Source organism: Acomys minous, assembly GCF_964271855.1.
Source record: "Acomys minous genome assembly, chromosome: 18".
NCBI classification, from domain to species: domain Eukaryota; kingdom Metazoa; phylum Chordata; class Mammalia; order Rodentia; family Muridae; genus Acomys; species Acomys minous.
The window spans coordinates 50650286-50677808 of NC_140501.1; the positions used below are offsets into that span (position 1 = coordinate 50650286).

At 39.6% G+C, this 27523-nt stretch overlaps 1 long non-coding RNA gene across 2 annotated transcripts in view; it reads left to right on the forward strand.

Annotated features, from left to right (window-relative positions):
* The window catches only part of LOC311589410, a 71903-nt gene extending 57026 nt beyond the window's left edge, over positions 1-14877 (forward strand). For both annotated transcript variants that reach the window (XR_014776538.1, XR_014776539.1), the window contains 2 exons: positions 12363-12496; positions 14079-14877. This is a non-coding gene — a long non-coding RNA (uncharacterized lncRNA). The remainder of the gene's footprint in view (positions 1-12362; positions 12497-14078) is intronic.
* The last annotated feature ends 12646 nt before the right edge of the window (positions 14878-27523 follow it).

Consider the following 27523-nt stretch of genomic DNA (forward strand, 5'->3'; position numbering starts at 1 on the left):
GAGTAAAAGGGAGGGAGGGTGGGATCTGGAAGTGATGGAGGAAGGGGCTACAATCCAGACGTAAAGTGAACAAATTAAAAATTAAAATAAAGAAAGGAACTTGGCTATTATGAACTATGCTGTTATGAAAAACTTTGTGAACCCCAAGAGGGCTGAAGAATATAAAGCGCTCATGCCCATTAAGATCTTCTGGTTAGAGAGGGGGAATTGGATTCATCTTCACTTCACTTTGTGGTTGGATTTCAGGCTTCATAAAGTGAACCAAGAACAGCCATCAAAGCTTCACTCAATGGGATTAGAGAGAGAAAAAAGATGGACACAACTGTCTTCCTCGGAGGGTTGAACTATGGCTTAAAACCATCCCATGCATCACAGAAATGTCAGAGACGAAACAGAACTGTAGGACCTTCTAGGCTGATCTGATCTGGACCCACCTATAAGTAGCAAGTGGATTTACAACCAATGTTTTTTTCACTGTTTAGATTTTCTTTTTGGATTTGAATTTGTTTAACACCTTAGAGACCTAGAACAGGAAATCATTTCAGCTTACAATTTCTGTTTATACATTTATATATATTTAACCAAAAAATCTATTTTAACTGGGGTCAAAAACACCATATCCTGGGAAGTTTAAATCTATCCTGAAGATACTTAAACTAAACTAAATTTTGGGTTTACTATTGATCCTACTAACTGTATTTTTGTCCCCAGAAATCCACCATTTGTGCCCAAGATAGGAACTCAATTTTAGTCAACAATGACTTTATCTCAACAGCACATTTAGTGTACAAACCAACATTGACAAACCAGTCAGTAAGATCCCTGAGTAAAATTAGCTTGATCATTTTTAGAACAAATAAAATTTCTCATTAAGCTACAGAAAAACATTCTAAAGACATCATTATTGGACCATTAACCTGGACTTTATTTATGAATGAAGGGAAAGATAATTTAAAAGCCCAGATAGATGATAAGCCTTGGAAAAGTAGACAAGTATGCCCTATACTCAGTAGGTCACTCCCGTAGGGGACACAGACGGGAAAGGGCATGCTACTAAACAGGCAGGAAAATGCAGTATGCACCTTTAGATGGAGACAGTGAAAGCTACAGAACATGGCCTGGATCTAATATCAAAAGCACAGAGATGGCTTATTGACTACTTAAGATCGCCTTTAATGAATGGAAACCCACTCCTCCCAGATCCCCCCAACTTTTTTTTTCTTTTTTTTCCTCCTTTATTAATTTATTCTTGTTACATCTCAATGGTTATCCCATCCCTTATATCCTCCCATTCTTCCCTCCCTCCCAATTTCCCCTTATTCCCCTCCCCTATGACTGTTCCTGAGGGGGATTACCTCCCCCTCTATATGATCATAGGGTATCAAGTCTTTTCTTGGTAACTTGCTGTCCTTCCTCTGAGTGCCACCAGGTCTCCCCCTCCAGGGGACATGGTCAAAGGTGAGGCACCAGAGTATGTGAGAAAGTCATATCCCACTCTCCACTCTACTGTGGGGAGTGTTCTGTCCATTGGCTAGATCTGGGTAGGCTGAGAAGCTTCTGTAAGGCAGGTGACACGGTAAAGAGAACAAAGCGACAGCCTACAGACTGGGAAAAGATCTTCACCAACCCCACATCGGACAAAGGTCTAATATCCAAAATATATAAAGAACTCAAGAAATTAAATACCACCAAACCAAATAACCCAATCGAGAAATGGGGCATGGAACTAAACAGAGAATTCTCAACAGAGGAATATCAAATGGCTGAGAAACACTTAAAGAAATGCTCAACCTCCTTAATCATCAGGGAAATGCAAATCAAAACAACGCTGAGATTCCATCTTACACCCATCAGGATGGCTAAGATCAAAAATTCAAGCGACACCACATGCTGGCGAGGATGTGGGGAGAGAGGAACACTCCTTTATTGCTGGTGGGAATGCAAACTAGTACAACCACTTTGGAAATCTATCTGGTGCTATCTCAGAAAAATGGGAATAGGGCTTCCTCAAGACCCAGCTATTCCACTCCTTGGAAGATCCCCCCAACTTATCTATGTACTTCTTGGCCATCAAGGCCTGATGCATAAATAAAAATAGATGTGTGTTTGACTGGGAAGCTATTTAAATAAAGAAGCCTATTAAGCTCTATTTGTTTCCACAGTGGAAGGAAAAAATGGGCATTTCATTAAAATAAGACTCACCAAGGACTATGCCAATAAAGCCTTGTGGTGTAACACACAATGGATAGCTACTTTCACAAATGTCTTGGACAAATGACAGAGGCTTGGCCTTTGAGGTATGCATGTAGGGTCACTGTGTCTGGAAAGATCAAGGAATACTATTGTAATCCTGGATTCTTTTGTAATATTAACAGAACTTGTAGTTGAATTGCTCTTTTTAGATTAACAAAAATATTTTACTAAAATATAAAATTTACAGACATTTCAAGACAAGGCATAGAAAATGTTCACAAGCCTTCTTCTTCCTCTTCTTCTTTTCTTTCTTTTTTCTTTCTTTCTTTCTTTCTTTCTTTCTTTCTTTCTTTTTTTCTTTCTTTCTTCCTGTGTGGAGGCACTTGATAGCAAAGACACAGTGTTATTAGTGAGCACTGTGATGTTAATTTAATATTCCCATTTTTGTTCAGACAATCAAACCTGTTCTTCTACAGCACCTAAAGTTAGATCACGGTAAAGAGCATATTCTTTAAAAACTGGTTAGCTGCATTTTTCCATTGCAATTAGATAGTATAAGCAGGAGGTGGAGAGAGGAAAGAGACCATAAGATTAAAATAAAACTACTTTCCCCCTAAAAAATAAAATAAAACATCCATACCCCTGGCATATAACCCTGACAACTACCCTCATTCGTGGCATTTTGTACTTAAACCATGTGCATGATAGGGAAATGAATCAAAGCAGAGAGTCACCGCTTTACAACATCTCACAACAACCCGGGTGATACTTGCAGCCTCTGCTCATGCTTTACAATGGTGAACCAGAGCAAGACAGAGATTTGCTAATGTGCATGTAATCACCAAAGATGAAGATGCCTGGGCTTTTAATGTTTCTAAGACTATGTCCATGAAATGCAAAAACAAACGGAAGACGTCCTAGTGGAATGGGAGAAGAGATGTACGAGTGACCAACTTAAATAATGCTCATGGCGTACAGCCTAGTCCATGTTCTCACTGTTTCTGCGGCTTTGGCTTCCTTGGTCTTCCCCAGCTCAGCTGTTCATTTGCTAATGGATTATCTGGATTGGGAGTGATTAACAAAGCCCGGATTGATAACCAAATTGTGTGGATCTGCAGTGCTGGAGATCGTTTACCTTTCAAACTATCTGAGCATATTCTTACCAACTTGTCTACATTAGGATGATAAATTTTGGCCATGAAATATACTTTAGGTGAATCCATTGGGTTTTCTTTTTCTGGAAGGAATAGTTCAAGTTTAGGAAGTGAACCCAAGTCCTCTGACAGAGTAACCAGTGCTCTTATTCATTGAGCCATCTTTCCAGACCCTCGAGGAATGGCTCAAGTTTTAAAGTCTCTCCCTCAAAGGAGAAATCCTGCTTTAATGCCAGGAACTGGTTCTGCCAGCAAGTGCTAGATTTCCTGCAGGGCTGCTCAGTCATCTTGCTAGATCCTGAGCTTATCCTCTGTTCTTGACTTCAGCTCCATTTGACTCACACACGAGTCATTGAATTGCTTTTATTTTTAGTTTATTCACTTTACATCCTGATTGTAGCCCCCTCCCTCATCTCTTCCCAGCTCCACCATCCCTAATTGATGAAGTTACTTCAGTGAGTTTTTTTTAAAACTAAACTCATGACAATACAGATAATCATCAAACATAGGGGCTTAAATTATAACTTCTATAGGATGGCTTTTCAACTGAAGATGATAGGGCAGAGGAGGCTCTGCATTTAGTTAACTGTGACATGATTGCTCTGCTGAGTCAGTCCATAGGCACCATCCCTGAAGGGCCTTGGCAGAAGGAGATAACATACTGGCTAAGATGGTGAAGTTATGGACGAGCTTGCAATAGAATCTTCTGGAATTGCTGATCAACTGACTGTTCCTCCAAAAGTATATAGACGTCTCTTTGGTGATACAGATAACCTGAATAGTTGTGCTTTCTTTTATTTTGTAAATTTGTAAAAGGGGTAAGAAAAGGCACACACTTGAGCAGCTTAGCCTTAGCCTGGTTTGAAGGCAAGCACTGGATTGGAGTTTGTCAAAGCTAGAAGGTAAGCACCCTGCTTTAACCTTTGAGGCTATGTAGAGGTTTGGATGCTTTTGATTCTCGACTAAGACAAGATCAGTGACATTTATGGAGTGCAATTTAACCTCTAAACTATCCCCAGAAAACCCCAACATTCCCTTCTTTGTTATTTTAAATTAATTTATTTATTCCCTTTATATCTGGTTGTAGGTCCCCCTTCCTTCTTTCCTCCCAACCCTCCCCTCCTTCCCCTCTCCCCCTCCCCCTCCTCTTTGCTCCAAAAAAGAGAGCCCCCACTACCCACCCACTCTAGCTCATCAAGTTGCCTCAGGACCCTGTTTGTTTTCTTCCCCTATGGCAAAGCAGCCTTGTCAAGAGGAAGTGATAAAAAACACAGACAACAGAGTCCATGCCAGAGACAACCCCTGCTCCCCTTACTAGTGGACCCACATGAAGCCTGTGCTTCCCATTGGCTACATCTATGCAGAGGACCTAGGTCCAGTCTACACATGGTCCTTGGCTGGAGCTTCAGTCTCCATCAGCCCCTCTGGACCATGGTTCATTGGCTATGTTGGCTTGTGGAGCTCTTGTTACCTCTAGGTCCTTTTATACCCCCCCCAACCCCCACCACCACCACACACACACTTTTCCTTTCTTTATTAGTGGTTAAGAAACAGCTTTGATAAGCCTGGTCTCTCTGAAAGAGCCAGTTTAAGTTTGTTAAGGCACTACTTAAAGTCACAATCCCTTGCATAGATCTTTGTAGTTTGACCATACACACAACCTGGTCTTTTGTGCAGCCAGGGCCCAGCGGTGTTTCATCTGCCAATAACCTTGGAGTTCTGGTGTATTTGTTTTATCTTTTCTTTCTGTGATGCATTTGTCTTGCAGTAAAAGCCTCACCTGAGTGTAGTATGTAGAGTTTGTAGATCTTAAATATCCAAACTAGGTATGGATGTATAAAAGATGTCTTGTTGGAAGAAGGCAAAGGTTGCCACACATATCCTTTGAAAGCACACATATGAGGATTATCCGCTGATCAGAGCCAAGGATGCTCACGACCAGATGGGTTCTGGGACAGGACTGCTAGAGAGCCTTAGCCAAGCAGAGAACTAGGTTAGGGAAATTGAAGCTAACACACTTTTAAAAAATATATAGTATGAATATAGACTGTTAAATCCAACATGAAATTCAGTATGAAGATTCATCAACAAAGCACAAATTGAACTACCATAGGCTCTACTGTGCAACTCCCAGGTGTGTCCCTGATGGTCTGACAGTCAACACAGTACAGAAACAATTGCAAATCCATGTTTACTGCTGTACCAGTCACAATAGGCAAGATAAGAATCCCACTGAGATGTCTATTAACAGAAGAACAGAGGCAGAAAATGTGACATCCAGACACAGCAGAGTTTTATTCAGCCATAAAGAAAAAAAGAAATGATGACATTTGCAAAAGAAAAAAAGGGTGGAAATTATCATGTTAAATTAAATGAAGCTCAGACAGACAGATATTGCATGTTTTCTGTCATATGTGTAATTAAAATTTAAGTGTGTTTGCACATGCATATGTGTGTATATGTGTGTGTGCACATGGAACATGGAAATAAAGGGACAGATATTAAAAATGATAATTGATGTTTATCACTAGGGAAGCAGTGATGTGGTGAGTGAACAGAGTTGAAAATAACAATAGTAGAGCTTAGAAATAATGAGTGGATATAAAACTAAAAAGCATACTATATAAAATAAGATGCCATTTGCATAAGGTGGAAATTTAAAAATACCTACCTAGAAAATAGCTGTAAGCATTTTATAAAATCAACTCATCATTTTAAAAAAGTTGTGATTTGAAACAAGATAAAGAAAGATATGGTAAAAATGAGTGAATACACAAATATAGAACGGACGGAGGAGTGATTCAAAAACAAAGCCAGAAGATCAGTGAGCATCTTTCAAACCAATGAAGATAGCACACTGCAAACTAAGACTACTGGCTTTCTCGATGAAGAATTTCTTTCAGTCTCCAACATATAGGTACAAATATAGATTTTAAAGAAATAGAAATCTTCCTTTCCATTCAGTATTGGGGCAGAACTTAAAATGGCCCCTATTTTGTAAAATGCTTTGCAGGGTTACCTTGGAACTCAGGTGTAGGTCATGAACGTAACCACATGATTCTAGAAGGCACTGAGCCTGTTTGGTTTCCCTCTCCTGCAAGTTAGAAGAAAGCCATCTCCCTACTCAGGTCAGGCTGTCCTCCTCGGTGAGTGTGATATGAAGGTCATCTTTTGCTAGTAAGACCCATTACTTTTCTGTTTGTTGACTCTGTATTCCAGATTCTTTTCTGGTCTTTAAAGGACTTCTTAAACACCTCTCACTCATCTCTTTTCCAACCCATTCTTGCATTTATGTCTAGAAGAAAATGACAATATGACAAAGGTTCCAGGCACCATCTCTGCTAAGTGCTGTGGACACTGTGGCTGTCTTTCATCTGTGCACTTGCATTTGACCTGTGCAAACCCTTTCGTTTTGTGCAGTAAGAACAAGTTAAGAACTTCCAAATCTTTACATCTAATTCTCATTTTCCTTATATATTTTTCTACCAGAAGCAACTACATCATGCTTTCAATATTTTGCTTAGGTATAAGTCCCACCCCCACCCAACTACATTTACTTAGTATATTACTACACTTCTTCTGACCTCTGTTGTTTCTGATGGGAGCTCAGTCTGGAGTCTTTACGTGGGGGAGGGGGGCCCCATTTTATGGGGGGCCTTTAACTTTTTCTTTTTGAAATATTTTCTTCTTTCAGTATTTTTTCTGTATGTTTAGACATCGATGTACAAGTTTTTCTAAATATTTTGTATTTCGTATATTTTATCATTTCTGTTATTTTATTGTTTTCATAAAAAACATTTGCTGGTACAAATCCTAAGTGGTGTCTGTTTCTCTGAGGCTCTCCATTTTTCTCCACTTTTCTCTATGCCTTTTGAATTTCATGTGGCTAATTGTTTCTGTTGCCGTTTCAAATCTATTACTGAGCCCCACTAATGCATTTTTATTTTATGTCCTCTAACTCTGAGGTTTCCATTTTGTTCTTTCTTGTAACTCTCTCTCTCCCTCCCTCCCTCCCTCTCTCTCTCTCTCTCTCTCTCTCTCTCTCTCTCTCTCTCTCTCTCTCTTTCCCCCCCCCCCCCGCCTTTGATACATTCACCTAAATACATTTTCTGTTGCTGTAAGTGAATGCCAGTGTAGGTAAACTTATAAAGAAAAAAAGAAGCATTATTTAGCTTATTGATGTAGATGCCCAAGAGCATAGCATTGACATCTGGTGATGCCCTCTCTGTTGGGTTGTAAGTCACGCATAGGGTGAACTAGCTTGCTAACTTAGGGCTGTATTCTTCCCTTTACTAAGGGCCCTAATGCTCTGAGGCCACATAACAGGGCTCACTTAATTGCCTCTTCAGTATTCCACCTGAAAACAGCACTAACACTGGACTTTAGGAATTCAATTTTATCATGGAGTTTGTAAGAAACAAACACCCAGATCATCTCATTATGTGTTCTATGAACCATAGAGTTCTTAAACATATTGGTTGTCTGGAAGTCTTTGGTAACTCTGATATCTGCACCTTCTCAGATGTCAGTCTTTCTGTTACCTACCTCTGCTCATAGCTCCGTGTGGTTAACACATAGCTGGTCCTTTATTTCAGTGATTCTCAACCTGTGGGTCTCGACTCCTTTGGGGGTTGCATATTGATATTCTGTCTATCAGATATTTTTACCTTATGACTCATAACAGTTATTGAAGTGGCAATAAGATAATTTTAGGGCTGTAGGTCATCACATGGGGAACTGTATTAAAGGATCTCAGCATTAGGGAGGTTGAGAACCACTGCTTTATTGTGTCATATTTTTTGTTAAAAGACTGAATAGTGTAGTTAATATGGTACCTGTGGATATGACTTAACTTTCTATTCTCTGGAGCTTATTTTTGTTTTGTTTTTGTTTATTTGTTTGCTTGCTTATTTGTCTTGAGCTGCGTCTAGGCCATCTTAGTGAGCTCTGTTTCCTCCCACAAAGTGAAGACATTGATATTTTCACTGGAAAAGCCAAGTCTTGCCTTTGTATAGGTCTCTGTGAGGATAACAGTTTCAGCAATGGCTTTATTTGACTGTGCCTCTTCTTCTATTCTCGTTGTCGAGCTGTCTCCTTTATTGGATATCACCTTGAATCTATTAGTCTTCAGGGATAACAGGTGGGCTTTCCTAGGTGTTTAAAAGATTTCTCAAGGAAATAATTGTTCAACGGTCTGGACCAAATACATTTGGCAAGGATAGATTTCTGGGATGATGATTGAAGTTGGTTGTGTATCCTATGAAGCCACACTGTGTTTCAAGAATATATGAATATACATTAACATAAAATACCAGTGGGTTGGAGAGATGGGCTCAACAGTTAAGATCACACATGATACTGTTCTGGAAAACACAAGTTCAGTTCCCAGCACCTGCATCAACTGACTCCAAAACACCTGTAGCTCCAACGTCATAAGAATGTAATGCCTGTGGTCTTCTTGGATACTCACACTCACACTCACACTCACACTCAGGTGCACATATGCATGCATGCATGAACACATGAGCTCCCCCCCACACAGTTTAAAACAAACCATTTTCGTAAAATCAACATGTTTCATTGTTATGTGTGCATTGTATATAATGTATTTTGATCATATTCACCTTCCCTTGTTTGTTGGTAACTTCTTCTCTCTTATTTTCCCCCAATCAGTCCATGTGTGTACATGTGTGTGTACCCATCTGTCTGTGTGTCCCCGTGACACATTCTTAGCTGTGTTTCTCTCTGTCTGTGCAGACTTGGCATGTCGTTGACAGTCCTGCTCCTTTCAATTGTCCCCTTACACTTGAACTTCCCATATTGTTTCAAACAAGAACAAACAAAGCCGTCATCTCTGCAGAGAACTACAGAACATTTTCCTCAGAAGCCCCCTCTCTACCTGGTCTGTTGGCCAGCAGCTGTCCTGGGTGCTGCTGTAGGAAGCCTTCAGCCTTTTGGCTTGCCTGTCACTTTCCCTGTAATGGAAACCACCTCTACGGATGGGGTGTGGAGAGCCCTTTGAAGTCCTGTCTACACCTCTGGTGCCTGTGGTTTTGAACTGGAGTGTGGGTAGGCAGCTGTGGAAGTCTTTATTAAACTCAGCAAAAAAAAAAAAATGCATCCTCTTCACCTTGGGGGAGGGGGAGACATTGCAAAAGACAAGACTCCCTGTTGGTGGGCCATGTCTGGTTAGAACAGGGTAAGCCTTGATGGGGAAAGGAAGAGAGGGAGCCCTGTCAGTTTGACCTCTCTGTCTGGAGTAGAGGACCCATTAAGCTGTGCTTGGGAGTGGAAGACAGGAGCAGGCTATAACACAAATATAACACGCTTTCATTCTTACAATATCCTGGTAGATTATCTTGAATAACACGCTTTCATTGTTACAATATCCTGGTAGATCTGCATCCACTGTATGCCTATAAAAAAGAATCTCAAGATAACTTTTATATGTCTCTTTAAAAACAGTTTGCTGAAGATGATTTGTATGTGTGAGTGAGGGCATAGAGGTATAGTCACTGGGTTCCTCAAAATGTCATCTTTGGGTGTTTTGTCCTCTCCTTCCCTTCCCCCATTCGGCCTGCATTTCAGTCTGGAAAGGCTGGGTTTTTTGTTTTGTTTTGTTTTTTTGTTTTGTTTTGTTTTGTTTTGTTTGACCTATGTGTAATCTCACTGCTTCCTTTTCCAGCCATGCCTCTGCTCTGGTGAGTCCATCAAAAGCATTCCTTCCTCCGCCAACAGTGCTCTAGATTTTGAATATTTCCTCTTGGTTTTTATTTCCTCCTTAGAGTTTCCATCTCTCTGATTGTATTACTCATTTCTTCTTGCATGCTATCCACTTCTTTTTTTTTCCATTAAGGCGCTTTGCATATTAATCATAGTTATTTTTACAGCCCTGTCTGATAATTTCAAAATCTCAGCAGTATTTGAGTTGAGTTCTGATCATTATTTTTGCCCCTTTGGACTGGAGTTTTACTACCCTTTTAGAATGCTTTGGAGTTTGTTGTTGAAAGTCTGACATTAAGTATTAAAAAGGAGAAGCCGAGCTCAACGGGTCTTCAGTGTGCACGCTATGTTAATTTGGATAGAGCGAGGGTTGTGATTAAGGTTTGTTGCAGCCCCACAGGCCAGGCTTACCATTTCTTTAGTTCCTTTGTTGACCTAAATCTAACACTGGCTAGCCTAGAACTAGCTATATAGACCAGGCTAGACTGGGATTTACAAACCTTTGCTTATATAGTGTTGGGCATTGCTACACATGGTTTGGGGAAATAATTCCTTACTACTGTGGAAAACAGTGTAGAAAGATACCAGATATCCTGCTCTGGCCTCAGTATGCCTGTGAAGGAACGTGCATTCCCACATACTCACCAGAATTATAATAGCACAGTTTCGTTCTTTGATAGGCCTGTATTTCTGGGCTATGATTTTCATTGTTGTTTATTACCTGTATTTGTTCTCTAAGTGAAATGAAATCTAGAGAGTGGCAGGGCAGGAGAAATGCACTTCTCTCATAGGGGATAAGGCTCAGAGAAGATTTTGTGGAGAATCATTTAAGCATAATTAATCATCTCTAGTCTTGATCTTCTGTTTTTGGTGTGTGCATGAGTGTGCATTGTGTGCATGTGTGTCTGTCTGTGTTTATGTGTGTGTGTGCATCCATGTGGAGGTCAGAGTCTGAATGTCTTCAGTTCCCTCTCTCTATCACTGTCCCCTTTATTTTTCTGAAATAGAGTTTTTCACTGAACCTGGAGCTGACTGATTTTCAGGAAGCCTCAGAAATCCAACTTAGTACAGAAATCTCTACTTAGTACTCTGGTGATGGAATTATAAGAGCATGCTGTGCTCATCTTTTTATGTAGTTTACAGGCATTAAAATTCTAATGGTCATGTTTCTGGGTCAAGCGCCTTACAAACTGAGCCATCTTCCTAGCTCCTAGCCTTGCTCTTTCTTTACAAATGCCAGAAAAAGAGCTTTCTTAGCTCTTTACCATTGGAACAATGTGAGTTGCTAGGAAACGAAGCCCATGGAAGGGTTGCAGGATAGTGCCACTAACACCTCTTCTCTGGAGCAGTGGTCCTCAACCTTCCTAATGCTGCAACCCTTTACTACAGTTCCTCATCTTGTGGGGAACCCCGACCACACAATTATTTTCATTGTTATTGTACAATTGTAATGTTGCAATTATTATGAATCATAAAGAAAATCTCTCTTATAACCTTAGGTGACCTCTGTGAAAAGATCACTGGACTCCCAAAAGAGTCACAACCCACAGGGTTAGAACCACCATCTTACAGTCTGTGCAAATCAGACGGTACCAGTTTATCAAAAACTGTTTTTCACAGATCACTACAGTTTATAATTCCAGTCATAAGCAGATCTCCGCTGTCTCTCTTGGAAACCACTTACTTGATTGGTTTTACAGTTGATGATTTCCTCTGCGACCTCTCTGTATCAGTCAGCTTCCCATCAGTATAATGCAATACCAGGGTAATTGGCTTCTAAAAGGGAAAGGTTTATTTTGCCTCACATTTTAGGTTCTGGTCCACAATGGAGTGGTGTCATTGATTTTGACATCTACAAGGCAGCACATCACGATAGAAGAAAAGTGTTGGCCTCATGAGCCAAGAAGCAAAGCAAAAGAAGCATAAAATATCAGAATCCCACAACCCCCTTGAGGGCATGCCTCCAGTGATTGGCCTCCCAACTAGACCTCACTTCCTGAAGACTATGACTTCCTAATTTTACAGTCAGGGCAATGAGCCCTAACCTCTGAGAGACACTTGCACCAACCATGGCTTTCAATTTTCTGATGGTTCTAAGAAAAACTGTCAAGTTTTAGGCCAGTCTTTTCTTATTATAAACATAAAATGTTGACTTCATGTGAGAAGATCTGGAAAATCCTCTTAATGTGTGGACGATTGTGATGTGGCTCTGTATTCTCCAATGTCTAGGATAAATGCCTTATTCTCTTTACAAATGTTTTTCCTCACCATTTTTCTTTTGTGTGCAGGTAGCCAGGAGTGTTGTCTATGCTACCATTCAGCTCGATAGCCAAAACAGGACAGTTTGAAGAATGGTTCCTTTTTCTAGATATGTGTGATACAGTGCTTCACCTGGATTTTCTTTAGTGTCTCCATCTGAAAATAAGGTAACTTTTATTTCAAAGGGAGGGTTATATATACACATATAGATGTAATCAGTTACATGCACTACATATAAATATAGCATTGCTTCATAAAAAGAAATACTTAATGAATATTGTTTGTTATTAATTTTCCAGAGATTTGAGTGTGTCTCTTTCTTGGTGTGAGAGTATTAATATGTTAGTTAGTTAGTTAGTTAGTTTTGGTTTTTTTTTTAAACAATTGTTACTTCTTTAAAATTTAGAGTTCAGGAAGATTGGCAGCCACAGGCACTCCCAAGCCACGAGGCCAGGCTATAGAAATGAGATTTTTTTTTTAAGGGATACGCCTTTGTCTCTGACAACATGGGCAAAAGTCCAAAGCTTTGCTTTATTCTGTTGGAATTATTTTGTGTTTGAAGAATTATCTTCATAGGCAGTTTATAGATTCTGGAAAACTCCCCATAAAAAATAAGACTTTGATCCACAAGTGTTTTGTTTTTCATTTAAAAAACAAAGCAAAGAAAAAAATGATCACCAACATTAAAACAAAACACAGAACTGCAAAGTAAAAAAATTGAGGCGCTTTGCAGGCCCATTCTCCTCATTGTTGTGATTAAACACAACCACGTCGCTGTGGCTGGAGATTGTGGCTAGGTCCTTGAGAAGCAATGACGATGGCCTGTGAAGAAAGGTTGGAGAGTGCAGGGGTGCAAACTGACTGGTTCCATATTGACCATTTGTCCATTCCAGGGCTGCCTAAAATCAAACAGGAGACTGAAGAGTTTATGTTCATCGGAGCCTGAGCTTCAGTGTTTTCTCCGGTGGTTCTGTTCAGTCTTTAATTCTATAGCGGCTAGCCAGCACACTAACAAATACTTAAAAGTGGCCATAGTTCTGTGGGTAACTGTGTAAGATTTGTGTTACCTCTATAAAGTATACTTTTGGGCTAACGTGCAGAGTAAATGGAGATATGCCACGGTTAATATTTGCTGTCGAATTGGTCACATTAGGAGCCCACTTAGCACATTAATAAAGTGCACCCCCGAGGGTGTCTGTGAGGGACACGCTGTGTCTCCAGGGACAACAGTGTACGGGCTTTGACCTAATCAATAATTTCATGTCATGATATGTTCAAATTATAAAGGCTGTTGGAAGTTGGGGACTGGTGGCAAGTGGGGGATCATTGAAGGAAGGTGATTGCTGTCCACATGCCCTAGAGAGGAGTATATTAACACTGGCCTCTCTTGTCACCTTTTTTTTGTCCCATGTTCTGGCTTACCTCAAGTCCACAGGAATAAAGGCAGTGAACTGTGGCCACTAAAACTGTGAGTCCAGTTAAGCTTTCTTTTCTTTTCTTTTTTTAAATGTATTTGATCACAGTAGTGAACAGTCTGGCTAAAACAGGAAGTTATCCACTCAAGTTATTCACGCTTGTCTGTAGAGCAATGGCTCCTAGCATGTAGGTTGTGACCCTGTTGGCTAACCTCTTTCTCCAAAAGTATTTACATTATAATTCATAAAAGTAGCAAAATGACAGTTATAAAGTAGCAACAATAACAATATAACAGTTATAAAGTAGCAATGAAAATAATATTATGGTTTGCAGGGTCACCACAATATGAGGAACTGTATGAAAGGGCCACAGCATCCAGAAGGTTGAGAACCATGCTTGTAGAGCTCAAATAAAAGAAGAAAGAATCATTTCCTTCCAGCAGTAGGGAGGTGGTTGGAGAGGCACTGTATTTCAGGGCTAGCTTTGGCTATGTGAGGGATCAGGAGCCATTCTGTCTCAAAAGAACAACAGTTGCCGCAGATTATTTCTAGATCCAGCTTCTAGATCATTCTGGAAGATCTTCCATGCTCTTCCTCTTTTGGCCTGTGAAACTAAAGCCACAAGACTGTGGAGAAGCCATTGTCACAATGCAAGAGACTGGCTCCTGGGTGATTTCCTGGTAGAGTGCAAATTTATGGACCACTAGTCAGAAAATTCCCCAGGACTTGGTGTATCCCAAAATAATTGTTATTCGTTGAAATCTCTAGGTGTTAAGGCTGTCGCTGAACTATTATTACATTTACATGCAGATGGTAGACAAAGAAATCTCAGCTCACTGAGATAACCTATTCTGAACTGTGACCACACACCAAGACTGAAGCTACAAGCAGATGGTCCTTGATTTAACGACTTTAATATTCCCCAGTCTTCGGTCTCACCTAGCTAAGGTAAAACAATGTGTTTCAATGTATGAAGCTACTACTGAGCTTTTTGATATAAAGTAATCCACTCAATAACTGTCTCTCTGAATTTCATAATTTCTGAATTTCAAGGCAGGAATTCCTTTGGGCACTTGATGCTGATCATCTCAATATGTTCTCTGATTGACGATTTGAAGAGACACTTACTTCTAAAAAGGGAAGACATATACAGACAGTAGGCAATTTTTGAAAACATAAAATGTTATCCCCTACTCTGTTTACAGACTCAGTCCATTTGGGATGCCCAGAGGTCACATCTTCATTTGGATTCGGGTGGTAGTCATATGGGTCTGTGAGTCTTTTTAGTTCCATCTACAGCCCCCACCCATGCCAATGAGATGAGATGGGCAGTTAAAGGTATCTGACTAACGGAAATGACTCTGGGCCAAAGTAAACTGTCAAAATGAGGCTAAATTTAGATTTGCAACAAAGCAGATGTAAATCTGACTGGGGTTCTCACCGGGCAGCTAAGAAAATAACAAAACATCTGCATCCCACAGCAACATTCAGAAAGGTTGAAGACAGGGTGAGGCTTGTGACCTGTTTCCTCTCAGCGAAAGGCTGAGACCGGTTCCAGTAAATGCTGACTGTTTCTTGAAGAAATCTGACTTGTTTAACACCGGTGCAAAAAGTGTTCTCAAGCTAAGCTCTTCCGTTTTGCTTCAAGAAAGTATACAGCTGCGTGTGACTCAAAGAACATGCCAGTCTGTGTCAGCCACGCTGTCACCTCGGATGCTCCAGTGAGCATCTGAACACTGCCAGGGGTAGAAAGAGTAATTCTCTTACCCAACTCTCTTTTCCTGCAGATTGAAATATCTGCATAAAATGACTCAATCGAAAGCGAGCTGATTGCCTGTTGTTATGAAATCCTGACATTCTTCCACAGTGGGAGAACAAATGAAAATAAAGCAAAAAGAAAGGACATTTTACAATTTTATAAACAAACATTTTTTTTTCCTTTCCTTTCTGCAAACGTTTCCCTTAAGAAGTGGCTGGGACTCTGCAGCTGTTAGGAACTATATTTTGGTTGTGATATTCGGTTTGGGGTGTGTGTGTGTGTGCATTTTAAGAAACGGTCCTTGTTCGGTGCTTGATTTCTCTTGTTTAACATTTGTAAAATAATTGCACAAAATGGCTTTAAAAATATTTCCAGGCGTCTCTGCCAAGAATCTCGGAGCAACTTTTCCCACTGTTGTTCTAAAGGTCTCTCTTCAGGGCTGACGAACTTCCTCAGTTGCCCCACGGCGGGGCTATGTGTTCAGGCGCACATGAGACTTTTGAGATGCATTGAGTTATATGCCTTTGGCATTGACCTAAACATAAATAAACAATATGCTACATTGTTTATGTATAGTTACTGTCCTACAAAAGATATCTATTTAAGATAGGGATAACAAGGGCTGGAGAGATGGCTCAGTGGGTTAGAGTACTGCCTGCTCTTCCAGAGGTCCTGAGTTCAGTTCCCAGCAACCACATGGTGGCTCACAACCTCTGTAATGTGATCTGATGCCCTCTTCTGCAGATAAAGTGCTCATATGCAATAAATAATAAATAAATAAATCTTTTAAAAAATAGAGAGGACTACACACAAAAATTTCATCATAGAGAAGACTCTATAAGCTTGGAGTCAATGATCTTAATAAGTAAATTAGTAAATAAGTAAACTAATCGATTAATATGTATGATATGCATATCATATACACATGGACACAGCATTAATTTAAGCCTTGATATTGTGTGTGGTAATCTTTGAGTTGTGAATAAGATAAGACAAACATCTTGTGTTCTGTTAAAAAGTAAATCTTCTCTTCCTTCCGCTCTCTGGCCATTGGAGGCTTTGCGCTAACCCACCCTCCAGCACTGCGGATGCTCACATTGACTTCGGGGTTTGAGCGAAAAGGGCAGTAGCTTTGGCCTATCAACTAAGGAAGCAACCATAGTTGGGAAGACCGGAAACCTAGAGGAAAGGCACGCCTGTTCTCCATGGGAAAAACAGATGATGAATGACACGATGGACCTTCTGGCTGGATGGACCCATGGCTATTGTCTGTCTTTTTCTCCCTTGTGCATTATTCAGATATAGGCGGCCCCCAATTTGTAAGTTCACCAAGTTCGTTTATCAAGAACTCAGAACATAACGTCCCATGAAATCAGTGTTGTGCCAGTGGTTACTAAGGTTGATGATGACCTTTTCTTCTGCCTCAGCCCCTCCCTTTTTCGGCAGCAGGCTATGCGCACTCCTCTGCCTCCCATCCTGTGTTTCCCAGCTTGCCTCTGGATCCCTGACCTCAGCCGTTTCACCGAAGTTCAGTGACGGGGCAAAGGAATGGACTCGGTGAAATCATGATAGCTCTTCCTTGGTGATGACAATGATTTATTAAGTGCTGAGCAGGTAGATTAAGCTACAGGGACTTGGAGCAGTTGGAGGGATAAACCCACCTTCTCCAGTGTGAAGCTGTGAAGCTGTGAACCCTTTGCTGTCAGAGGCTTCTGTATGAAGACACTGGCTTATCACAAGCAAGAATAAGACCAGTAGGCCAAGAGCAACACAGATAAGAGAGGAAGGGCAGGGAGTGTGCGGCTACACTGGACTCAGGGTTCTCATGCCCGAGGAGGACCAGAGCAGTGTTGAATCCTGTTTTGAAATGTTCACTGTTAATTAACTCTTTCATCACAGAAGCCTAGACTGTCTCAAAACCAAACCAAACCTATCTCCCTCTCTCTATTTTTTTTCTAAAGTCAATTTTCATGGTATTTCTTCCTTTTAAGCTCTTACTAGGGAACACTTGTTTGGCTTGTAGTAATTGCATAGGCTAACGCTGAGAAGCCCACCTTGTACACAGTATAAGAAAGCTAACCACTAGGACTCGAGTTTAACAACATCAGAGGTGGTTAAGAAGATGCTCAGGCCAGGCCTGCGACCCATCGCTCTCTCTGTTACTATAACTGTAATATTAACCATTTCTTGAGATAGGAGTATCCAGGCCCATGGTGCTTCTCTCCTTTGGGACTCTCAGCTCAAGTAAAGGGCCCGCAAAGACCTTCAGTGTGTCCGTCTGGCAGGTTATTCACAGCACAGCATGCGTGAGACATGTGGAGTTGTGCAAATGACTGAAGTGGCTGCCGCTGTCGCTGGCTGCTGAGGTCTCTCAGGGCATATTCACTCATTTGTACTTTTCTGTTTCTTAACATCTGAGTCATCTCAATGCTGGAAACATTTTTTAAAAAATATTGCTCAAAATTGCAATTACTTTGTGGTAAGGGTGGTAGTGAGTGTCTAATCAACTTTTATTAAATTACTGCATCTTGGAAGAGGGCGTTCATCATTCTTTGAGATTGTGCATTCTCCAAGCTCCTAAGACATTTGTCACATTCTAAAATAACCCATATGATAATTTTAACTACAAGTGTTTATGTTGTATGAGTCATACACGTGTGTATACTTCTTCCATTTTTGAACCAGTCTCCATGTTTCTTAGTGTAACCATAGGAGGAAAAAAACATAGTTTTATTGCTGTTCTGATTCTCTATCCATGGAATGATTTGATTTCTTTGACATAAAGACTTATTTAAAAAGAATTCTGGAGATCTAACGCAAGTTCATGTATCTATCTTGATGACCCTGAAATGCATAATTTGACATAATATCTCAGCTTATGCAATAAAGCTCACTTTAGAAAGCAGTAATGAAAATTAGAAAGAACTTTTTAAAAAGAACTCTAAAATGTTTGTTTTATGTTAGTTGCTGGTCTATCCTCCAGCAACTCAGGAGTTAACAGAGTGCTTGAGAATAACTTCTTAGTTTTGGTGGAGAGTTTGCCACATGACTACAGACCTTCAACAGTTCCATTCTGTCTTGAGTGCACAGCAAGGCATCTCCAATTCTGGTATAGTCAGAGTACGCGTGCCAGAAAAAATGATGGCTTAACTGCAATGACAGATTACGTGCAATTAGTGATGACAAGACTGTGAAAATAGAAGGAAGGTGAATACAGTAAGAGGAGGTGGGTACTGGAAGGGGAATGGGGCTGACGTGTGTCATTTAGAGTTAGGACACAGCAGGCGAAGGGGTATGATACATCCAGTGGCCCCATGGTGTTTAAAGAAATGGTAAATGTGAAATAGCTGATGCCCAAGAAGGCATAGGGGATGGAAAGCTCATGTGCCATTTCATAATATCTGGATGCTTTGGTCCTTGATGTTGATAGACAACAGCTAAAGGGACTTACACAGATCAGTACCATGAACAGATTTGCTATTTAGATCAGTGGATGTGAAGTCATATACAAGGTGGATCTGAGAAAGATGTCAGAACTCCACTTGTGCATACAGGTTGGGTTTATCTTCTCCAGTTTTGTAGAGGGCCAGTGATTGTTGTGAAAATAGCCAATGTATATAAACCCAACGTTCTCAGGAAAAGAAAAAGAATTAACCTCCCTCTTGTGTATTAAAATTTAATCTCGTTCATAAAAAGAAAAGAAAAGAAAGTAAAAATGTCAGGGAATCATTAATTTGACTTATTGCTAGAGATTCTAATATTATGGTCATTCTTTGATAGAAAGAAAATAGTCAACTTGTATTTGTGACAAAGTTTTACATGGGTAAAGTAAACGTATCAGTCTAGGTATTTGAATTACATATCTTTTTTGAACCATGATTTCACTTCTAGAAACTAATTTATAGTGTACTTCCATGTGAAAGAAGATTTTATAACAATTCCAATTAAGGATTTATTAATGATCAAAAAGATCAAAACTTATGAAAAATATAGTGAATAGCAGACACCATATGTAAGTAATGGAATAGTATATCTCATTAAAAAGAAATTAAAAGCTATTTATTGGAAAGGGAAAAAGAATTACCTCCAAAAAGATATTTTTATAAGAAAAGTATTCTAGAATATGCTTTACTTGCCACTGTACCAATGAATTATGTGCATGAGTACATAAGTATATGTAATATTTTTGGAAGAATACACAGGATATATGAAATAGGGTGACACAAATGAGGGACAAGTATGGAGCAGCTTGGTTATGAAGGTGACACTTCTAACAGCATTTTAAACATGAGGACTGTAGGGATGACTCCGTGGGTAAGAATGTTTGCAGTACTAGTGTAAAGGTCTGAGTTCAAATCCCCAACACGCCCAGAAGAAGGCAGATGTGGTTTCCTGCACTGTTAATCTCAGTGCAGTGGGGACTGGAAACTAGAGAATCACTTGAGATTGTTCTCTGTTGGTCTAGCTACAGGTCCAGTTAGAGATTCTATCTTAAAAGAATAAAGGTAGAAGTATAGCCAATGTCCTTCTCTGGCCTCCACTCATATACAGGTGCACATATATTTAAATCCATCACACATAAAATAAAAATAAAGAAAAGGACAAGTGATAGATGGTTATATAAAAATAATGCCCAACTACCTATTACCTATAACACACTTCACTGCTAAAAGCATATGCTCACTAAGAGTGAAAGGACAAAAGTTAATATAGTGAGCAAATAAAAGCCCCAAACAAGCGTGAATAGCTTTTATTTATATCTCATAAAGTAGACTTCAAGCTAAAATTAGTCAGAAGAGATAAGGAAGGTCACTATATATTACCCAAAATAACAGTCTGGAAAGTAGAGGTAAGAACTGTAACTATATATGCACCAAATGTTGGATCTAGTTTCAAATAAACACCACTTAGCATAAAGCGGCAGATAAACCAGTAACAATGCATGCCTCCAATGCCACAATTAGGTTGCTTTCATATCAGAAATGCAAGGACAGTTCAACATACAAACCAATAAATGCAATAAAAGCAGAAACTCAAGGACAGCAATCACATGACAAAAAATTAGCATAAAACTTAGTACCTTCCTATACTCAATAGTTACATTGCTGTGGAAAATGTCAGGGAAAAATTTTCATTCCTAATATGCCTACTAAATGCTACTAAAGTGCCTACCTGTAAACGGAACCAAGAAGTGAAAGATCTGAGCAATAAAAACTTAAAAAAATGGAAGAAAGAAATAGAAGGGGATCCTAGAAGACTGGAAGATTTCCTATGCCCTTTAAATTGACAAAATTAACATGAAAATGGCTAGATGACCCAAAGCAATACAAATTCAATGCTATTACCACAAAGGCTCAAATGGCATTCTTCACAGAAATAGGAAAAAAAAATAATCCTAAAATTTATATGGAAACACAGAATGACCTCCCAAAGAGCTAAACCAATTCCAATTAAAAAAAAAAAGAGCAGTGTTGGACTACTATACAATTATTCATAGACATTTATAGCGATTAGCAAGGTTGACCAAAAAAAATTAAAGACAGCCTCTTTAACACGTGATACTGGGAAAACTGGCTAACTCAATTGAAAACGTATCAAGGAGCTTAATCTATGATACTCTAAACCTGTGGGAATGAACTTAGAGATGTGGGCATGGACAGAGAAGGGCTTTCTGAAAGAATTGACAAATGGGAAACAGACAGACAAACAACCAAAGCCAGAAGACTGAAGTCAGCCTACAGAATGAAAGACATCTTTGCCAAGTCTACATATGACAGTGCACGTGCATCTAAAATGAAGAACTGAAATGATTTAACAACAAAAAGCCAAGTCATCCAAACTAAGTTATACGTAAAATTCTAAAAATTAAATACACATAGTTAATAAATGGAAGTATCGAACGTCGCTAGTCATCAGGGAAACGCAAAGGTAAGCCACATTGTTGTTTCATCTTACTGTAGGCTGAAAAGCTAACGTCGAGAAAACAAATGACAAGTGCTAGCGCGTATGTGGGGTGCAGGGAGAACCCCTTACACACTGGCATTGGAAGTACAAAGTATGGAAACCGCTATGGAAGTGCCTCATAAAATGAAAGTACAATCACAATATATTCCAACTGTACCTCTCCTGGGTATATGGGAGAACAAATAGCCTTGGTTGAAAGACAATAATAAAATAAGGTTTTCAATATCATATAAGACAGACAGTCAATCAGGACACTTTTTCAAAAGGTGACTGTTACAATTTGAGTATGACATGGCCCAACAGCTCCATGATTTGAACACTTCTTCCTCGGCTGGTGCCACTATTTTGAGAAGTTATGGTAACTCCGGAAGGAATGAGTCCTAGTAGATGGAAGTAGGTCAGCAGGGGTTGGCTTTTGAAGGTTATGTCAGCCCCTTGTTCTTATGTTGCTGATTCCCAGTCTCCAATGGGGTGAGCACTTGCTCACATCCTCCCAAGCTGTGCTGCTTTGCTATCCCTTCCCCAGGACAGACTGAAGCCCTCTGAAACCACAAGTTAGCCCCTCCTTCTTTGATTGTTCCTCTTGGTTATTTTGATCACAGCAAGGTAAGACTATCAACACCACGATGCAGACTAAGGCTGTGTAGCACTAGTGTGCTTTGCTCTCGATGCTACCAGGTGCCACCAAAATGACATTACTCCATTTTGTTTTTAATCTTACTTTTTGGCAAGGAGAATTCTCCTACCTAGTCAAAATCAGGATAAAAAAAAATGCAAAACAGACTTGAAACCAAATAGATCTTCTAGACTAAAAGGAGAGTCTGCAGTTAATACAAGGAGGGATGCTGGAGCCATGGAGGTCACGAATGTACTTATTACCACTTCAGAAAATCTTTTTCCCTTATGTCATCTGAAGAAGTTCAAAACTGCTGCTTTGGAAAAGCACCAAATAATTATCTTGTCTAGCATACGTTTGTGCTGCCCAAGAAATAATATAAGTCAATATGATGAATCTCTAAATAACTTAAAGTTATTAAGCAAACTAACAGGCTAATTATTAAACAATTTATGACTTTATTTCTGCACAGATAACCTTTATAACAATATAAAATATGTGAAGTTATAAGTTTCATAGGACTAAACATTGGCAGATTATCAAGCATGATTAAAATGTATTATTTTGTCTTGATTGTTTATTTATGAGTGAAATACTTTGGATATATGATATAAAATGTATACATACTTTGTAATTTATAATAGTTCCACAAATTATTTTAGTTTATTTATTTAGAAATTTTACTAGTTTATTAATAAAATAAGACATAAGAGTTTGTTCCTTAGTCAATTTCCCATCTTTAAAAATATTAGGTTTAGAAATATAAAGTTTGGAAATCGATAAATATTGATAAGTTATTAAGTTTACAGTATATTTAGACATGTCAATATGGTCATATGTGATTATTAACTGTTATTATAAATAATGTTTGAACATTTCAATTGTTTGATAAATTTCTTTCACTATTAATGACTATATCTTAGAGTGACTTCTAAAGCTGTACAATCACATAAATGTTTGCTCTATCTCCATACATGAGTATAAATTTAAGAAACCTACAAGAAGAACATCATGATGTATGGATCGGGGCCCAGGAGGCTCTGCTCAAACTATTGCACTAACAAAGGACAATACAAGTAGTAAATATCAAAGCCCTGCTCTGATCTACCCAAAGGACAGGACATTCTCCACAGTTATGTGGAGAGTGGGCACTGACTCTGACATGAACTCTGGTGCCCCATATTTGCCCATCTCCCCTTGGTGAGGAGGCCTGGTGGCACTCAAAGAAAGAATAAGCAGGATTCCAAGATGAGACTTAATAGCCTATGAACATATAGTGGGGGAGGAGGTCCCGCTCGGTCATAGACCTAGGGAAGGGGAATTGAGTGAAAGCGGGAGGGAGGGAGGAATGGGAGGATACAAGGGATGTGATAACAACTGAGTTGTAATCCAAATAAAATAAAATACAAATCTAAAAAAAAAAAGAATAACATAATGGCTAGTCAGAGTTCTCAACAGAACAATAACCAGCAGGAAGTTATAGACTCCTCAACATAAGCATAGATAGGAGAGGAGGTTCACTAAGTACTTTAACTGTGGTTATGAAAACCCCAAAGGTCTATTAGTTAAAGAACAAGAAAAACCAACAGTACAATTTGTCCAAGGCTAGAGGCCTGAGAACCTTGGCCTCCATGAGCTGGGGCAGAGGGAGCTGGTGTAATTTTGAAAAACAAATCACCAACATCGGAGAACATGAGAAAGTGGATATCCTAGGTCAGGAGGGTAAGTTTGTCCTTCCTCTGTCCCTTGGTGTCCACTAGCATCAAAGGAGTGGCATCTCATTTACTCAACCTACTGATTGTGATGCTAATGTTTTCTAGAAAACAATTCTGTACACTAAAAGAACTGGAAATATCACTACCCCGGGTTTCAAGCTGTACTACAGGAAATAGGAATAAAAACTGCATGTTATTGGCATAAAAAGACAGGTTGATCAATGGAATCAAACCAAAGACCCGGAAATAAACCCACACACCTATGGAGACTTCATTTTTCACAAAGGAACCAAAACCATACAATGGAAAAAAGGAAAATATCTTCAACAAATGGTTGAATGCTGGTCTAACTGGATGCAGAAGAATGCAAATAGATACATATTTATCACCCTGAACAAAAGTCAAGTTCAAGTGGATCAAAGACCTCAACATAAAATCAGACACACTAAATCTATTAGGAGAGAAAGTGGGGAAGAGCATTGAATTCATTGGCATAGGTGACAACTTCCTGAACAAAACACCAGCAACTCAGGCACTAAGAGCACCAATTAATAAAAAGGCCCTCATGAAACTGAAAATCTTCAGTAAGACAAAGGGCATTGTCAATAGGACAAAACAGCAGCCTACTGAATGGGAAAAGATTTTCACCAACCCTACCTCTGACAAAGGGCTAATATCCAAAATATATAAAGAACTCAAGAAATCAAACATCAATAAAAACAAATCACCCAATTAAAAATGGAGCACAGAGCTAAACATAGAATTCTCAACAGAGGAAATTCTAATGGCTGAGCAGCACTAAAGACATGTTCAATGTCTTTATAATGGAAAAATGGAAATAAAAACGACTCTGAGATTCCATCTTACACACATCAGAATGGCTAAGATAAAAAAACTCAAGTGATAGCACATGTTGGCAAGGATGTGGAGAAAGGGGAACACTTCCCCATTGCTGGTGAGAGTGCAAACTTGTACAGCCACTTTGGAAATCGATCTGGCACTTTCTCATAAAATTGAGAGACTGAAGTAGCCACCTCCTAGCCAGGACTTCCAGCAGAGGGAGGGGGACACCAACTCACCTACCACACTTTTAACCCAAAATGTACCCTGCCTATAGGGTGTGCAGGGATAAACATGGAACAGAGAATGAGGGAATGGCCAACCAATGACTGGCCCAACCTGGGACACACTCCATGGGAGAAAGTCATCCCCTGACGCTAGTAATGATGCTTTGCTATGCTTGTAGGCAGGATCTTAACATGGCTGTTCTCTGGGACTCTCCATGCAGCAGTAGATCAAAACATATGCTGAGACCCACTGCCAAACATCAGGTGAGCTCAGAGAGTCTTGTGGAGGAGTGAGGGGAAGAACAGAAGGTCCTGGAGGGGACATGAACTCCTCAAGAAGGTCAACAATATTAATTAACCTGGACCCGTAGGGGCTTACAGAGACTGAAGACACATATGTCGCTAACAGGGCTGCTTTGTGTTCATATCCGTCCCCTAGCAGCAAGTGGGGCCGGATCGTATCTGACATGGTCTCAGTTGCCCGCTTTTGGATCACTTTCCCCTAGCTGGACTGCCTTGTCTGGCATCAGTAGAAGAGGTTGTGCTTAGTCCTGATGCGGCTTGATGTGCTGGGGTGGGTTTGTAGGGGTGGTGGACTCCCCTTTAGGGGGAAGAGGATGGAAAGGAGGGGACTGGGAGAGGAGAAGGGAGGGGGCTGTGATCGGGATGTAAAATGAATAAATTTAATTTAAAAAAGAAAAAAAACTCTCACAGATACACACCGAAGTACAGCTTGACCTGTTATTTGAACATCCCTTATTTCAGTCATGACACTACAAAAAAAATTTACATCCACACACAAAAATGTGTGCGTGTAAATGGTGTTAACCAGGCATTACTAGGTACCCAGAAACCATGCCCAGAACAAGAGAAGGGAAAATAGTCTCGAGGTGTTAATGTGCTGAGCAGTACAAGAGGCTTTTAAATCCGCTCATGCAGAAAATGGGCTTGAAAACTTGCGTAAGTTTTCTGTCACCTGTCTTCTACGGTCAGGCCCTCTGTACTAGCCAGTACCACATAATGTTGATGATGGCTGCTCGGCAACTCACATACCCATGACAACAATTCAACCTCATTGTTTTTTCCTAATGATAAAGGTTTCTTGACAACCAAATAATGTTAAGATTTGTTATTTAGTTATAGTTATACCATAATGACATTGACTATGGAATCCTTAGTGGCAATTATTCTTAAATCTCTCTCTCTCTCTCTCTCTCTCTCTCTCTCTCTCTCTCTCTCTCTCTCTCTCTCCTCCCTCCCTCTGTGTGTGTGTGTGTGTGTGTGTGTGTGTGTGTGTGTAGGCTAATGACTAGAATTATGGAAGAGCAGTATAAAGAGAATGGAAAGATGCTCTATTAAAAGCGTGGGCTCTTCTCAGAAATAAAAGAAGATATGAACCTATCGGATTCAGGAAGCCTTTGGAGCCCAGCAAAGGGCTGATAAAACTATATTTAGGTCCATATATTAAACTGAACTTCAAGACATCGGAAGAAAAATGTTTTCTAAACAACCAGAAAGGAAAAATAAATTTCCCCAAAAGAATATATTCAGCATCAGCATATACTTGGTACTATGTATACTTCTGAGAGGTATTATACTTCTGACAAGAAATGAGGACAATTCTTTGTGGGAAGATTTGAATATGCCAGTCACTATGGTGGCCACGTGAATAGGTAAACATAAGAAATATAAATGAGCACTGGCTATAGAGTAGTAATTTTAACAGATACTGTAAGGAATTAAAGTAGATAATTGTGAGGAAAACCATGTAAGACTCTTAGATTTGTGGAGAAGAGTAGAAAGTATAATTGACATTAGTCCCTCGATAAGATATATGTGCTACAAATTTGGGTCAGTTAGCAACAGAAATGGAACGCATAAAATGTCAAATTTAGTGACTAAGAAGAAGTAATAAATACAAAACTCTCCTGGAAACATCATCACAAGCATAAACACAATATAATGTTAGCTGAATACTTGGCAAATTTGATAGAAAGAAAAGAGAGAATGTCTGTTAAAGAGTACATATAAAAAAGACAAAGATCCACCCTGAAAAAATTCACAAGGAAAGTAGGAAAGTTATAGCACTGTTAGGAACAATATCTTCAGACTGTAAAACTCACCTTAGAACCATGTGTCACCCTCCAGGGGGTAATGTGGCCTTTGTCCTTTTTGATTACTGTGCAGTAGACCTGCGCAAGATTGGACCATTAACATTTTATCATGGAGCAGAGAGGACCCCCTGGGGTTATATGCACCTAGGCTTTTTTCTTCAGTGGTATCACTGCCTGTGTGTAGTCCATGCCCCGTAGGTAACCCCAGTTGAACTCATTGGTTCTCCAAGCTGCACTTGTGTGGAAGCATTTGTTTGTTTCTGTTGTATGTACACTCTATAAGGTGTATAGCTAATTTTTTCAGACCCCCAGAAAAGGTCCAGACATCATAGAAAGGACAACTTAGCAAGATGCAAATTTATTTGCAACAAAGAATAAAACTTCAACCTGTACAAAGAAAGAATGGCAGAATTAAAAAAAAAAAAAGCAGTACAAAAGCATCACCATGGTGACAGGATTAGAGTACGTTTCTAAGAAGATAAAAAGATCTGTCAATTGATATTCAATTACATGATTCTAATAGTCTCAGTGCAATTAAAACTGG